The sequence below is a fragment of the Agrilus planipennis genome, unplaced genomic scaffold, assembly GCF_000699045.2.
Source record: "Agrilus planipennis isolate EAB-ADULT unplaced genomic scaffold, Apla_2.0 scaffold152, whole genome shotgun sequence".
NCBI lineage: Eukaryota > Metazoa > Arthropoda > Insecta > Coleoptera > Buprestidae > Agrilus > Agrilus planipennis.
In genome coordinates, this window is record NW_020439047.1 from 633577 (window position 1) to 648832 (window position 15256).

Sequence of the window (15256 nt, forward strand, 5' to 3'; positions counted from 1 at the left end):
AATAAAAGTTTAGCAGATTAGGTAAGCCACTTTAACGCGACGTCTCATATAAAACGTATTTCTAAAGAATTGGCACTTATGATCCTTATAAATGTTCGTTTGGATGTCCGTGATATTATATCCCCTATAACAGTTCCTGAACGAAACGTTCGACTAAAGGATCACAAGTATTGGGAGAATTTTCTAACGTGAGTACAATTGCTGTATCTCCTGTTTTTATATTGTTTTCACTTTTCACAAAGTCCCAATTGATGACAACTTAAATTGCGACGTAATTAAACAGCTCAGACTAGATCACATGAATAATTGCGAAAAAAAATAAATTACAAGACTGTAAAGAATTTAACTTGATTTTTAGCTACGATCAACAAAAATTAACTACGACCACACAAGTAACCCATCATATCAGGACAACTGATAATTAACCTGTTAACACATACGAGGGCGGTTCAATAAGTACCCGTGTTTGAAGACAGAGGACGTTCCTGAGGGAAATTGGTGCTGTCATCGTGTGCTGCCATCTATCAAACCACGTCAAAACGAATTTCAGACTGATTGATAGGTTAGTTTGGATTTGGCAGCCATTCGACTGAGACGTGTTTCGTTATTTTCGCTAAGATGAAAAAAGAGCAGTATCGTTCGGTAACTCGCTTTTTGTTTTTGGATGGGAACAAATGCTAGGAGATGAAAACAAAGTTGGATACTGTTTATGGAGACATTTCGCCATCTACGACCACAATTAGATATTGCTTCAACGAATTTAAACGTGGGAAAAGATCCGTTTTTCATAGGAGCGACCAGGAAGCCTGGCAAACGTTGTTACCGAGGAAATCATTTTACAGATTTTTTAGGAAAAGGAAGAACGATCACTGGACAATACTACAGTGAGTTATTGGACCGCTTCGACAAAAAATTAAAGGAGACACGAACGCATTTGACGAAAAAGAAGGTGCGTCTTCAACACGATAACGCACCGGAACATTCATCAGGAGTTGTTGCCGCCAAAATGCAGGAATTACGTTATGAATTTGCTGCCGCACACCCCGTACTCACTCGATTTGACTCCCTACGACTTCATCTTGTTCCCTAGCATGGAGAAATGACTAGCGAGAAAGAAATTCAGCTCAAACGAGGAAGTCATCGCCGAGACAGAGGGGATTTTGGAGAGTTCTCATCATCATAAGGTCATCAGTCCTAAGACTGGTTGGACACGTACCTCCACTCTTTCCTATCCTGAGCTAAACTTCGCATTTCCCTAAAACTAGAACAGCCCACATCCTTAACTANAGGCTTTTAAATAAAGCATATTCTTAAATTTTAACGAGGCAGTTTAAATAATTTTACAAATGGTACTGTACACTTTTGTCTACAAGTTGTTCTTGCAAGATGATCAGTGGATAAATGAGCTCCGCAGACAAATATGATTGAATTTGGAATTATGCTCCAGCGTATCCTAATAAAGGGAAGGGGCATATCTCTAACTTCTTGAAACGAATAGTATATGGTTTCTTCCATCTAACATTCAAATCCAAAATAACTCCCAAATAATTGTGAAACTCCATCCTTTCTGCCTTGTTGTTCAATCAATATAAACACTTAACGACTTGGGCACACTATTTCATTTATACCTTAGATAATATATTCTGTCTCCTCAACACTTAATAATTTTTTGTGCCAACTATTAGCTAGTTTACTTAGCAATCAATCTTCACGTATTATTAGCTGCTTCTTCCCATGTGCCGTCCACTGATAAAATAGCAATATTACGGGCATACGAGATAACATTATGAGACATTTCTGTTAGTAAGTCAATAATATACATAATATATAATAGAGGTCCCAATATAGTACTGTAACAATAATTTACGTTTTGGAGTAATTTTTTATTATTTTTTCTTATTATTAGTGGAATTGTAATTTTATTTCATCTAACTAATATATCTTTATCCGTTTGTCGGTGTTATGATTTGAAATATGACCTTTTTTTTCATGAAGGTGAGTAGCCGGGCAGGCACGGATATATTTTGTCTTATTTTGAGTCAGTATTGTTCTGGCCAGGCCTGTGTGCAGAACTGTTTTGCATATGCTTTAAGTGTACACTTCTATTGAGCACCTGTGTGATACGATTATGATGTTTTACCTGTGTGGTACTTATGCATCTGTGTGGTGAGGGGCCCTACATGCGCCCGGTTGATATGATTTGGTGTTCTCACACACACACCAAATCATTGGGATGCTGACTACTAGCGCGGTAGTCGGGCGTCCAGGGGAGCCTCTACTCGTTTTAGGTGGAAATATACATTTCTGAAGATTATGGTTTGTTAAATATATATCTGATATGGAAAGATGGGCTTTTTATTAAAGGTCTGCATGGGGGATGCAATTCCCCCGGTGAGTTACCATTTACCCCCTTTTCTTTATGCAAAACAGTAACTTCGGTATTTGTTTCATGTTTTTGCGATGTGTCTGCCTGCTATATGCCGTTTCGGACTGCTATGCGATGACCCGCGTAAGTTAAAGTGGTTTATTGAATTCGTAATTAATCCTAATTTTACAGACCCATCTTAGCNAGGTGATTAGCTACCAGTTTATGTGTATTTTCTCCTAAAACAAAATTGTACAATTTATTTAGCAGTATATTGTGGATGGATATTTAGAAATTTAAATAAATTGGTTTCAGCTTTAGCACGACGAGTTCATATACTTTATTTTTTATTCATCTGTATTCATATAATTTGTTTTTTGCAAATACAGCTCGAACTTTAATTTATGAATAGGTTAGATTTTAAAATTAAACTATTTAAACTTTAATGCCTTGAACACTAACTTTAAGCTAACTATAAGTATTTTTGTTTTAGCATTGAAAATATCAAAATTTAAATCCAACTGGCATTACTTTGCATTTTATCGATCCGCCTTTCGCTATAAATGAACCAGGAAGTTCTATAGAACGAACGATTTAAAGACATTAAGCAAAAAGCGACCTTGAGACTTGAAGTTGAAGTAGAAAATATAATTTTATTATACAGTTTTAATAGATTTAGGACTATCAGTACATGCTACACATACTGACTTATTTAAAAATTACTATTTTTCCGAAAAATTCTTTGGGTTGTTTAACATTTGTTTCTTAATTGTATCAGTTTTTTTTGGTTCCTTTGTTTTATATGTACATCTGTTGTTGTACAATTTGTAGATTAGATAATGATACACGCGCGTAATTCAGGTTTTCGATAGTTATATTGTATTATTTTTTTTTATTCGTTTGTCAAATTCATACAAGTAATCTTTCCCCTTTGCCATGTAAACGAGAAATTTTCTATCCGTTAAATAGTTGTTATATATAACCGTTTAGAGTGTATGAGTTGTTTTGGACGAAAATAAAAAATAAAAGAAATTAAGAAAAGAATAGAGGAAAACCGGACATGACAGGAAAGCACATAAACAAAAAACCGACTAGGGAGGTAAACTACGATATACTGCATATTGCTTTGTTAAGAAAAAGTGTCAACTGGCGATGAGACAGAACTGAATGAGACAGATATCGAAACAAAAAAAGAAATGGAAAAAAGGAGGCAGAGCACTTGGGTCTAAAAACGGAAGTCGATCATCATCTAACTCAAGCAGAGGCAGCAGCCCAGGAAATCTAGAAAGCTGGCTAGAAAAAAGTACAGAAGAAGCTAAGAAAAATAAAAGTTGAGGAGAGGCTAAAAAGTAAAGATAGTAAAAACATAGTGTAGAAAACAAAAATAAGAAAATAATGGACGAAAAGGATACATTGATGGAAATGTTAGAGAAAAAATAGAAGAAGAGAGAGAGAGATAGTAACTGTTTCATGACACCAATCTTTTATTTGAGTAACTGCTCAGGGTTGAAGCCAATTGAAGGTAGATCCGCTGGATTCTTATCATCCGGTACATGGCCTATGTCGGTTGAAGTCGTTTACATACGAATCTCTGAAACTCTGTCCATACAAATGTGGCCCATTCTTCCTCTTGCTGAATCCATGATACTACTGTGGACGAATCACTCCAAAAAAATGACTTTACCTCACTTTCCAAATTTTTTCTGACATTAGTGTACAATCTGGCATCAATAACTGCAGCCAAGTTCAAGCCTTGGTTTTGTTAACTTCCGCATTGGTGCTACCCTTGATTTAGCAGCCAACAGATAAACTTCTACATTATTAATTAAAAAATTAAAAAGAAGACTCATCCCTAATTACCAAAAAAAAATTTTTTTGAGCGGACACGTGTTTCGCCCACTTCATACGTGGCCATTAACAACGAGAGAGAGTCTTATTTTCGCTCAAAAAAGTTTTTTTGTGGTAAAGGAAGACACCCCTACTTCTTCTTAATTTTCTAATTAATTATTATTTACCACAGTCTCCTTTTTCTACGTTTCTACATTATTCATATTTTTAACCTGAGAAAAATTACAACGGAGTATGCGTTCTTGCTGGCATTACAGAACGCATGTATACTTAAATGCTTAATACCTTTTGTACCAGTACCTGTCCAACGAGGAATTTCTATTTTTAACAAGTGAGGTAAACCCTGAAACCATTCACGAAAAGATTCTTCAATTTCCAATTCCATTGGTTCATCCCATTTTGCTGCAGCAACAATTTTGGTACCAAAGTGGCTGGACATGTGAACCCAATCACGTCGAATACTCGTTGCGCAACAGAAAGGATAGCCCTTTTCGTTACAACAAGATCTTCCAAATTTGTGTTTTTCGTTAGAAAGTCATCACTTATCCTGAGTGTATCTCGACTTCGATGCCAACGAAGCCCCAACACTGGTACAAGTGGGGTATCTTCATTGGTATCCTAACTAAACTCCCACCCTCTTAAGTAGAATTTGGCTTCCCGCATAATAAGAGATGCTTCCCTTATAAACCCGGTCAAGTCATCCCTGTTTGAAACGCTGGTGCCTAGACTAGGAAATAGATGTAAAACTCGTGAGATTATGACGATACCAGTGACAACTAAGTTTACCCTACATTAGTAGACGATACTTGGAATATATATAAATGGTATTGGCAAAGAAAACTTCGAATTTCACTGCCATCTATACATAAAACTATAAGCGTAACCTAAGGCGCGCATTTCAAAATTACACTAAATTTTTTTTTTGTTTTAAATGGAAATTGAACAAAAAAAACAAAAATAAAATTAACAAATTTAATAACAAAGTACAAATGCAGTAATAAATACAATCAGCACAATATACGAGTAAGCAGCAAACATCAAGTAATTAAAATATAGATAGTAAGAGAGTTATATTTGTATGAACACAGAAATTGTTCTTTACCTAATTTAGTACTGCTTCCTGCTTCTACAGGGGGTGCTAACGATTCAGAAACTGCAGAAATACTAGCTTCTGTATTGTCCATTGTGAGTGTACTTTCTATAACAAATAATTATATATGTTTTGGATATTTGAAACTGTTATCTGCATAACTACCTGCAGTTGAAACAATTCTTCTTTTCCCGTCATATGTTTTCACTGGATGCAGTACTTTTTCATCTTTTAATGGGGCAATTCCGTCTGCTTCTATTCCTCTACCAGAAGAAGTTCTACAAAACATTTTTTTTTAAAACTTAAGTTTCACAACAACAAATTACAATACCTGCCACTTTCGTTGGAACCGCTGTTACTTCAGGAAAATGGAAAGCGGCATCTTGACCTTTAACTCCTGCAGGAACTGTATAATCTAGGTAGAACATTTCAAATTAATTTGACCCCGTAATAGTGTAGACTGTACATCACGGTTTTTCTGTGTTGGGCAGAAAACATCCTTTCTTTACTTATTGTAAAGCATGATTGAAGTACTTAATATATTACTTACTTTCAGGATAGGTAAAAGTACTTTTCACAAAAATTTTAAAATATTACAAGTTGTGAAACTACTGACTATTGCTCAATAACGCCACAACTACTGGGGAATTCCTCCGATAATCGCAACCGCCGTCGCGTCATCTGTTGTCGTTTCAGTAAAATGTATGACGCCTAGTATGTCGGTAATGTCGATTTTGGTAATTTAAAAAATTTAAAAACTTACGTGGGATAAACTTAGGTGTCGCTCGCGCTCGACATTTCGTACCCTGCGCTGGTGACACAGTTGTCGGCTTTGCCCTCTTCACACATTTTTCGATATTCACCCAGGTGGTATTTAATGGTTGCTCCGAAAAGGAAAGGACTTCTACTGATTCCAAATACAACGCGTTTATGTCGATATGTGATCTCTTTTCCATCAGGATCTACCCATGAAAATATCAGAAAATTGCGATCACTCTTATTCAGGCTGATTTGTAAAAACGCTTTTCGTATGTCCGCTATGACGCCAATCGGATTCTCTCTGAACCTTAATAGCATCGAAGGTATCAGTTCGATCCTTAAATCGAGGAATCTTTTCCTGTAAACATCACAACTCTCAATTTTGGATAGCAACTATTCTTCACTACATGATTTCAACAAAGCCTCGTACATTTCAGAGTCAGCACTTTCAATTCATCACCTTTTGACTCCAATAATTCTAAAGAAGCTTTAGTACCCCGCAAATCCTGAGGATTAACCGAAAGAAACTGCTCCAAATCATTTGCATTGTGCGTGAAAGAAGCCCGGATTGCAGCGCGACTTTTCTTTTTTCTTTCGATTTGACTGGACATTTTTTGAACACAAACTTGGTTCAAAACCTCGACTGTTTTCAACACGAAACACTAATATCGAAAACGTCGTAAAAGTATGTCAGTCCAGTATTTACGATTACTCAGAAGCGCGTCAAATACACACTTTTCTACGTCCTGTCACGGTCGCCACTAAATTTCGCATCTGCATGTAAACACCTGCTTACATCGAAAGTTCGAAGTTGCTACAGAGAGCTGCAAAGAGTAGCTCAAGAATATGATTAATATACGTGCCGACAATAAACTTGTGCAGCAAATAGAAGCCCAAGCTTATAGAAGAACAGCATCAAAAACTTGAACAAGAACGGCAAGAATTCGAGCGTCGTAGGCAAGAATGCCAACAGCAAACAGCGCAAGATCGGTTTCCGGCAGAAATTCAAGTTCCAAAAATAGTGTCGTCCACAACTGAGCGATCCGTTCTGAGATGTTACTTTTTCGCCGTATTCGAAAGAATTCTCCAGGCATCAGGTATTACGCAAGAGGTAAAATTTAGCCATATCTAGGCGCACTTGGATCCAAGTACTTGGCGGAAGTTCGGGATGAAGACAGAAGACCAGGAAGCTCCTCGAGCACGACAGTACTGGCGAAGGGAAACCATCACAGTTCCTCAGACACCTGCGTTCTTTAGCCGGAACTATTGTAGGAGACGCTGTTTTACGTACAACCTGGCTAAGTCGATTACCAACGCATCTCCAACCGCACCTAGTGACAAAATCAGACTGCACCTTAGATCAATTGGCTGACATGGCAGACACAATAGTGGAAGAAATAAAAACATATAGGCCCCAGGTAGTCTCTCTTCAAAGAATACGAACTTGGAAATTCAATTTGCACAACTCCAACTGGCTATCCAACAACAAGGATCAAATAACAGCATTACGCCAATAAATAGAAGCAATTATTACCTAGCCGCAAATGCGTGAACGCCGTAGATCCCTGTAAAGGAAGGCCGAAATCCCGTTCAAATTCCAGACATCGAGAATATCCCGAAAACGGTATGTGTTGGTACCACTGGAATTTTCGGACCTCAGGTCAGAAAATGCAGGATTCCCTGTTCCAAAAATCAGGTGGGAAACGGAGCGACAGGTTGCTAGTGGCGGTATGCAACCCAAGAACATCACCACGCCGCCTATTCGTCAGAGACATCACTTCTCGTGTACGTTTCCTAGTCGAAACAGGAGCTGACTTGTGCGTGTATCCACATACGTTAGTACATAGTACGTGCGAGAAGTCGGAGTACGAGCTATCGGCGGCCAACGGGACACCAATTGCTACTTACGGGACTATCAAACTCAACTTGAATCTAGGTAGACGACGCAATTTCCCATGGTCGTTCGTAATAGCAGACGTTTCGAAGCCTATAATTGGAACCGATTTTTTGTTTCACTTTGGCTTATTGATCGATCTCTGAAACGGCAAGTTACACGACCAACTTACCAATCTAACTACAAGAGGACAACTGACAGGCTGCAATATCTCGAGTGTGATAACAGTAAGCGGAAATTCTACATTTCACCAATTACTGTAACAATTTCCGAGTCTTACAAAACCAAATGGTCAGGCGCGAAACAACGAAAATGAACATCAGGTAGTTCGCCTCATTACCACCACCACCAGACTCCCTGTATTCTACCGACCCAGACGATTAGATCCTGCAAGACTGATGACAGCAAAAAAAGAATTCGAGGCAATGTTGGAGTTCTGCTTCGCACGTCCGTCAAAAAGTCCATGGTCGTCGCCACTGCACATGGTACCTACAAAGGACAATTGTTGGAGACCCTGCGGAGACTACCGTGGTCTAAATGCTCGAACTATACCAAACCGATACCCAATAAAGTATATTCAGGACTTCAGGCTGTGTGGCAAGAAAATATTTAGTACGATAGATTTGGTTCGTGCTTACAACCAAATACCAGTCGCAGAGAAAAATATACCAAAAACTGCGATAACCACGCCGTTTGGATTATTCTACTTCAAATATATGACGTTCGGATTTCGCAAGGCCGCCGCAACTTTTCAACGGTTTATCGACAATGTATTGCGTGGATTAGGCTTCGCTACGCATGCATTGACGATATCCTAGTGGCATCCGCAACCGACGAAGAACACTACGACCACCTCAAAACTCTCTTCGACCTTTTACAGCACCATGGAATCGTTATCAACTAGGCGAAATGCGTATTCGACAAATCAGAGGTGCAGTTCCTGGAATACCAACTTACGAGCAACGATACTGAGCCATTGCCGGAAAAAGCCGAGGCAATACAAAAGTACCCGATGCCGGAAAACGCCAAGCAGCTGCGACAATTTCTCGGCATGTTAAATGTTTACCGTCAATTTTTGCCAAACGCCGCACGATGGAGTAAAAGGGAAAACGCCGATAGAGTGGACATCGACTGCACTGGAAGCATTCACCGCTTGCAGGAATAGCCTCGCCTAACCTACCTATCTGGCCCACCCAAAACTGGACGCAATCCTCGCACTCATCTGCGACGCCTCCAATACAGCTGTTGCTGCCCTGCACCAGTGCGTTGACAACGGTTGGTAACCGCCATTGACCGATCGACAAGAGTAATATCTACCGTTTTATTAGGAATACGATCGGCATGAAAAGATGATTGTCTAGAGAAAGAACGAAACGTTCGAGGATGTGGTCGATTAAGTCAAGCGACTCAAAAATAACTTCGTAAACTTGACCCCAGTTGCAGCTACAAGTCACAAACAACAGAAAACATTCGTCTTTAAGGAGCTAGCTAACACCGATCACGTTTTTGTACGGTATAATGACCAATTCCTACATCCTGCTTACGAAGGCCCATACACGGTCATTAGCAAGGCAGCAAAAACCTTTCCGTGCGAATAAATGGTAAAAATATCGTGGTCTCAGTCGACCGTTTAAAACCAGCATTTACCATATCAGAGGGCAAAGAAGAAAAAGTTCCTCAGCAAAAAATAAAGTCCGAGCAACCTATCCAGGATCAAATCCAACCAACAGTTACCCGGTCAAGCATGAAGGTTCATTTGACCGATCGCTATCAAACAAGCCCATAATCGTGACCTTATCACTAGCAGGAGGTTGCTGTAGCGATCTGTATATATTTGAGTTTTGTTTTATAAAATTTATTTTCTTTCTAAATCTTTACTTTCAGTTTTAATTTCGAACTTTTGAGCATGCTTCATTAGCTGGAACCCCTATACCTGCATGTACCCTGTCTTGTTATCACTAACAATTTGATTTCTTCCGCAATATCATTCCATTCTATTTACTTCTGAGAACTTTTAACGTCAGTACTTGTACTTTCTATCTTTCTTCTAAACTACCCTTCTCCTTGTCAATCTTCAATAACTTATAAATACCGTTACTTTCGATTTCCATAGTTCTCCCCACTTCCACGAAAACAAAAAAAATCCAATAGGTAGTTCTTCTCAGTTCTTCTAGTTCTTTTCTTCCAGTTATTTAGTAACTTTACGCATACATTCTTATAATCGTTATTGTTATTTTTTCTGGTTGTCGTGTTCCTGTTATTGTAAATAGTTTCTCCATCTTTTCTTGTGATTATTAAAAGTCATAAAACGAATTATGTGTTACTGTTAGAGAAGGAAAGAAGAAAATGAGTTGCAATGTAATTCAACTGAATGAATTTATATTTTTTATTTGATGAATGTTGACTTTAAAACATGTGAGTATCAATAAAGAGATGTTTTTTTATTGACTCTCCTATTGACCCAGTACACTATATATTTAATTGAGCATTTAATAATTAGATACTTTTATCATCAATTAGTTTATGTTGTTTAATAAATATTTGAGATACAGAATAATAATATTTAGTTTTATTTTGCGTCCTGAGACAGTACCAGAATATCGTCAGTTATCACAAGTATCAATCGTTCACATGTCAAAGCTTTAAAAACAAATAAAACTCCATAGGAGATCTGTCATAACAAAAAACCGTCTATAAAACATCTAAGAGTTTTTAGATAGATGTCCGTTCGTAACAAAACAACGGGTGTATGTTTATATCAAAATACCGGAGAGCAAATTTGATGCTAAATCATATAAACGTATCTCTGTAGGTTATAAACCTAACGGTTAAAGGATAACGCTTAATGAAATCGGGAATTTTATTAAATAAATCTAATTTAACCAAAGTATATAATTCTATGACACAACTAAATAAGTCTCACTTAACTAAAGCAGACAAACTGTGCAAATTCAGGTTAATTTTAACTTTGGTTATCAGTTTTATTGGGCTGTACATCATATGGATGTAAAAACAGCCTTTTAAATGCATGCAAGAAGAAACATATAAATATCGCGCTATGCAGCGAGACACTTTTTTAGGGGGCTAATTATGATGAACTTAAGAGCAAGATAAAACAACTCGATAAAAATGAACAGTTTGTAAGGGCATAAATGAATGAAAACACAAAATAAAAGAACAAATTAACAATATTGTTTAACACATACATAAAACAGAATCAAAAAATAACAAAAAAATAGATAAAAATAGCAAAAAAGGTGAGCAAGACGTTCACTCGTGAATACACAACTAACATTAAAAAAACTACGGCTGCTCCTGCTGGTGAACTCGTTATGTCTTAGTCTACGTACGTAGCGGTGAAATTTATTGATTTTTAGTTTGATTAGTGGAGCGCATAAGGGTATAAGGTAAGAGTAAAAACCAATAATAATCTGGTAGGTAAATAGGTATGTTTTGGAACAACAAAGGAATATATGTAGACTTGAGAAAAATTAATTAATAAAAATAGCGACTTTAAAAGAATGACCTTAAAAATGAAACATCTTGCCCCTCTTCAGAGGTTTCCGGTCGGTGCTTCTATGGTTCTATGGTTTCTTTTTGGATCGGAAGTAGAATAGCCAGTTTTCTTACTCTACCGATGGGTCAACGGAGAGGTGGGAGATTATCATCGATAATGTCGATAGTGCCTTCCTCAATGTTGTGGTTTCTTTTGAACCATCTCTGGTGGACATTTAACAGCGATAGCAGAAGGATCGTCTGAATCTAATTAGAGAGGAATGATAAACCTTGAATTAAGGGTTCCTTCTACCTCTATCACGAACGTATTTAGTTCTTCTTCTCCCATGAGTCTTCTCATGTGGTACTTGAAGAACTTGACTGCAGCCTCCCACAGACCCCCGATGTGTGGAAAACATGATGGAATGAACTTCCACTCGATGCTTCTGTGGTAAGATGTCTTTGTACCTTTCGCTGATGTTCATCGGAATTAATTTATAGATGGATTTACCTTAATTGGTTTTAGGCACCAAACATGTTAGACCCTTTGTTCGAGTGAATGCTGTGGCATGTACTACGATGGGAAATGAATCTTCTGAGTGCTGCAATGAATCCCTCGCTAGTGAAGTCACTTACGACCTCTAAATGCACGACCTTTACTGTAAGACAAACAAAGATTGCTACGCAGACCTTGATTCATCCACAATTTGCGCTGTTTCTTTTCTTTTGTGTGAAAAGACTCACAGCAGTCTGCTTCGGTATGAGAGAATGGCCTGGCTTGGGTTATTTGTTCCCTACGCAATTCTCCCATGGGATAGGTTGCCATTTGTGGATTTAACTTGATGCATCTTATACACTTATGTGTTATTCGTTTCACTTCGTTACGACCATTCAATGACCTAAATTTTCTTCTTACCGCACACAACGTGATTTAGGGTCCTGCGTGAAAACGTTTTTCATGAACATTACGGATGGTTCAAGTTCTATATGGATGAGACTGTGGTAAGACGATGGGGCTGTGGGAACGCTCTGTATAGCAAGAAACAATTCTAATGTGTATCAATTAAACGTCTTCATTTGTGCTGACTTAGTTACGTCGCGACATAGTGCGACTAACTAGGTCCAAGGCAGTTACACATACAAATGTAAAATGCTGAAATGTTCTTTGCCACTTAAACCAATGTAAATAGTTTTGTATAAATAACGTGTAAATAGTTAAATAAATCAGTCTTACACCAGGCTCGCTTTTATTGGATACTGCACAGTATTAACTCCTGAATACCGCAAGAGTATCAACCATTGAATGCTGTATCAGTGCTACTACTCATCCAAGACACAGCAATGTGTTCAACATCGTTGTAGATCGGGTCTTCTCAGAACCACGACTTTTGTTAGTCATTTCTTAGCAAACCTAAATAAATAACCAGAAAAAGAAGTACTTAAAGAATTGGGTATACAGCAGTGGCGCGAACCTAGCAATCACCACAACGATTATTGCTGCCTTACCGGATATATGTTTGGTTGCGTTAATAAGTTTCTCGACTAAATACGCCCTTAAAATTAATTCCTAGTCCGGCCCAGTTAATTTCTTGGAGATAATACCTGCCGTTGCTACTAGACAATCGCCCAATTGCTCTTAGAAGTTAAAAAAGGGGTAGTCGTTTTTCAATATTTGCGGAGGTAAATTGACATTATTCCTTCATTTAAAATAAGTGAATTCAAATTTTTGCAATTTCCTGGAATGGGATTTTTTTCAATAATTTCCTTTCTAATCTCCTTAGGTATCTCATCTCGGAGATACACCGACCATCTAACAGTGAGCTCCTCGTGGATCCCAGGGGGTCATAATTATCATCCCAAAGGGTCATAATTATCATCCAAAAGCAGCTAATAACCATAATTATGTTACGATTCTGAATAGGATATTTGTCAGACCATATTATGAGGGCTTGCATTTGATCAGTAATATTTTCGGCGACCCATTTAATCAGACATGAAGCAACATCATTATCACCTCTGCCGGATACCCTTTCTCTTATAATAAATAAATATAGCAATGCAAATACATTGATATTATACTAAATGATGTAGGCAAACTGTAATAAGGTTGGCAATACTATTCTTAATATTTTAAGTTGCTGACCTGATATTTTTTTTTGTCTGTTGCTATTCAAGTGTGTAAGCAGAAAAACGTTGGTTCGTCTCAAATAAATAAACATCTTCAAATCTTCGGCTCGAGATATTTCCTAATTTTAAAAGATGATTATTCTAACTACAGGGCGGTGTATTTTGTTAAAGCCAAATATGAAATTAAGCATTGTCTGGAAAACACTACCGGAAACAAGGTCAAGATATTTCGAACAGACAATGGACAGAAATTTATAAATAAAGAAGTGAAGTAAATCTGCTCTAACCGTGGGATTATTCATCAAACTACTGTGATTTACATTCAAAACGGCAAATCGGAAAGGGAAAATAGAACACTTCTTGAAGCGGCAAGGACTATGATACATGCTAAGGACTTACCCCAGAAATTATGGGCAAAAGCAGTCCACACTGCTGCATTTGTTCTGAACAGGACAGGAAAGGGTGAAGGAGAAGTCACCATACGAATTATGGGCAAATAAAGAATTCAATATCCACCAAGTGAAGGGTTTTGGTTCTGCAGTGTATGTAAATGTTCCAAAGGACAAAAGGAGAAAATGGGACCAGAAGGGTGAGAAAGGCGTGATAATTGGATGTGGTGAACATGTTAAAGGATACAGAATATATTTTGCAGAGGAGAATTATATAGATACGAAAACAGATGTTGTTTTCTTAGACCAAGACAGACGTAAAGAGATGGAAACAATTGTTACACTAGATTTGAATGATAACACTCAAGAGGCAGTGACGGGAAAAGAAGGGGCTCAAAGTGAGGAATCTCAAATTATTCCAAGTGATGTGAGTGAAACTAGCCTAAACCTAGATTTATCTACATGTGAAAGTGAGTTCTACAGTGAGTATGAACTTACAGAAGACAATTTGTCAGAGGCAGATGAAATATCGCAAGTACAGAGTAAAAGGAGTAAAAGAGTGAGAAAACAAACATCATTTTATCAATGTCACAATGTTGTTAGTGAGAGCAATGAGCCAACTACTTATAGTCTAAGAGCCAGTGGCCGGCAACCTAAAGGTAAATTATAAAACCCGAAATTTTACCCAGAGGGTCTTTTATATGTGTCACTCACAAGGCGGGGTTTCGCTAAGCCCAGCAAGGTGGACCTTCGTTACACTCAAGTGTGCAAGATATAAAAATTTCACCAATTTTAAAAATATTTTATAAAGGCTGCCGTTTGAAAATTTAAAAATATATATTTATTTTTAATTAAACTAACAATGACAGACGAATATCGAGCTTCCAAGATCATGGCAGATAATTTAAACATTAACAAAGATTATAATTTTTAAAATTATTTTATTATGTCTGATCTTTTGATATGTTGTTTATTGAACTATTAAAAGCTTATATTTACCTCGGCAGACGTTTTCTCCGTGGATAATAAATGAAAGAGTAAGGGAACAGAGGACTCTGTGGAAGTCAACAATAGGCGAGATAGATTACCTTCTCAAGCTTGAAGGTCTTGTCAGAGACAGACACCTTTATCTAGAAATCCAGCATCAACAGTTCCTGCAAGCACTCCTTACTAATAGTTGGTTTTTCAACCTCTTCAATTCTACCTATTTCTGTAAACTCGTATCTTCAACCCTTATTTTCCTATTATAAATACTCTTAAAATTCCTATTGAGTCATTCATTTGTATTC

At 37.5% G+C, this 15256-nt stretch overlaps 1 long non-coding RNA gene across 1 annotated transcript; it reads right to left on the reverse strand.

Moving 5' to 3' along the window:
• Positions 1 to 5400: 5400 nt before the first annotated feature.
• Positions 5401 to 5677, reverse strand: LOC112905121. The gene is made up of 3 exons (XR_003231568.1): positions 5635 to 5677; positions 5469 to 5581; positions 5401 to 5411 (listed from the first exon to the last, which is right to left on the reverse strand). It is a non-coding gene; the product is annotated as an uncharacterized LOC112905121 (long non-coding RNA).
• Positions 5678 to 15256: the final 9579 nt, after the last annotated feature.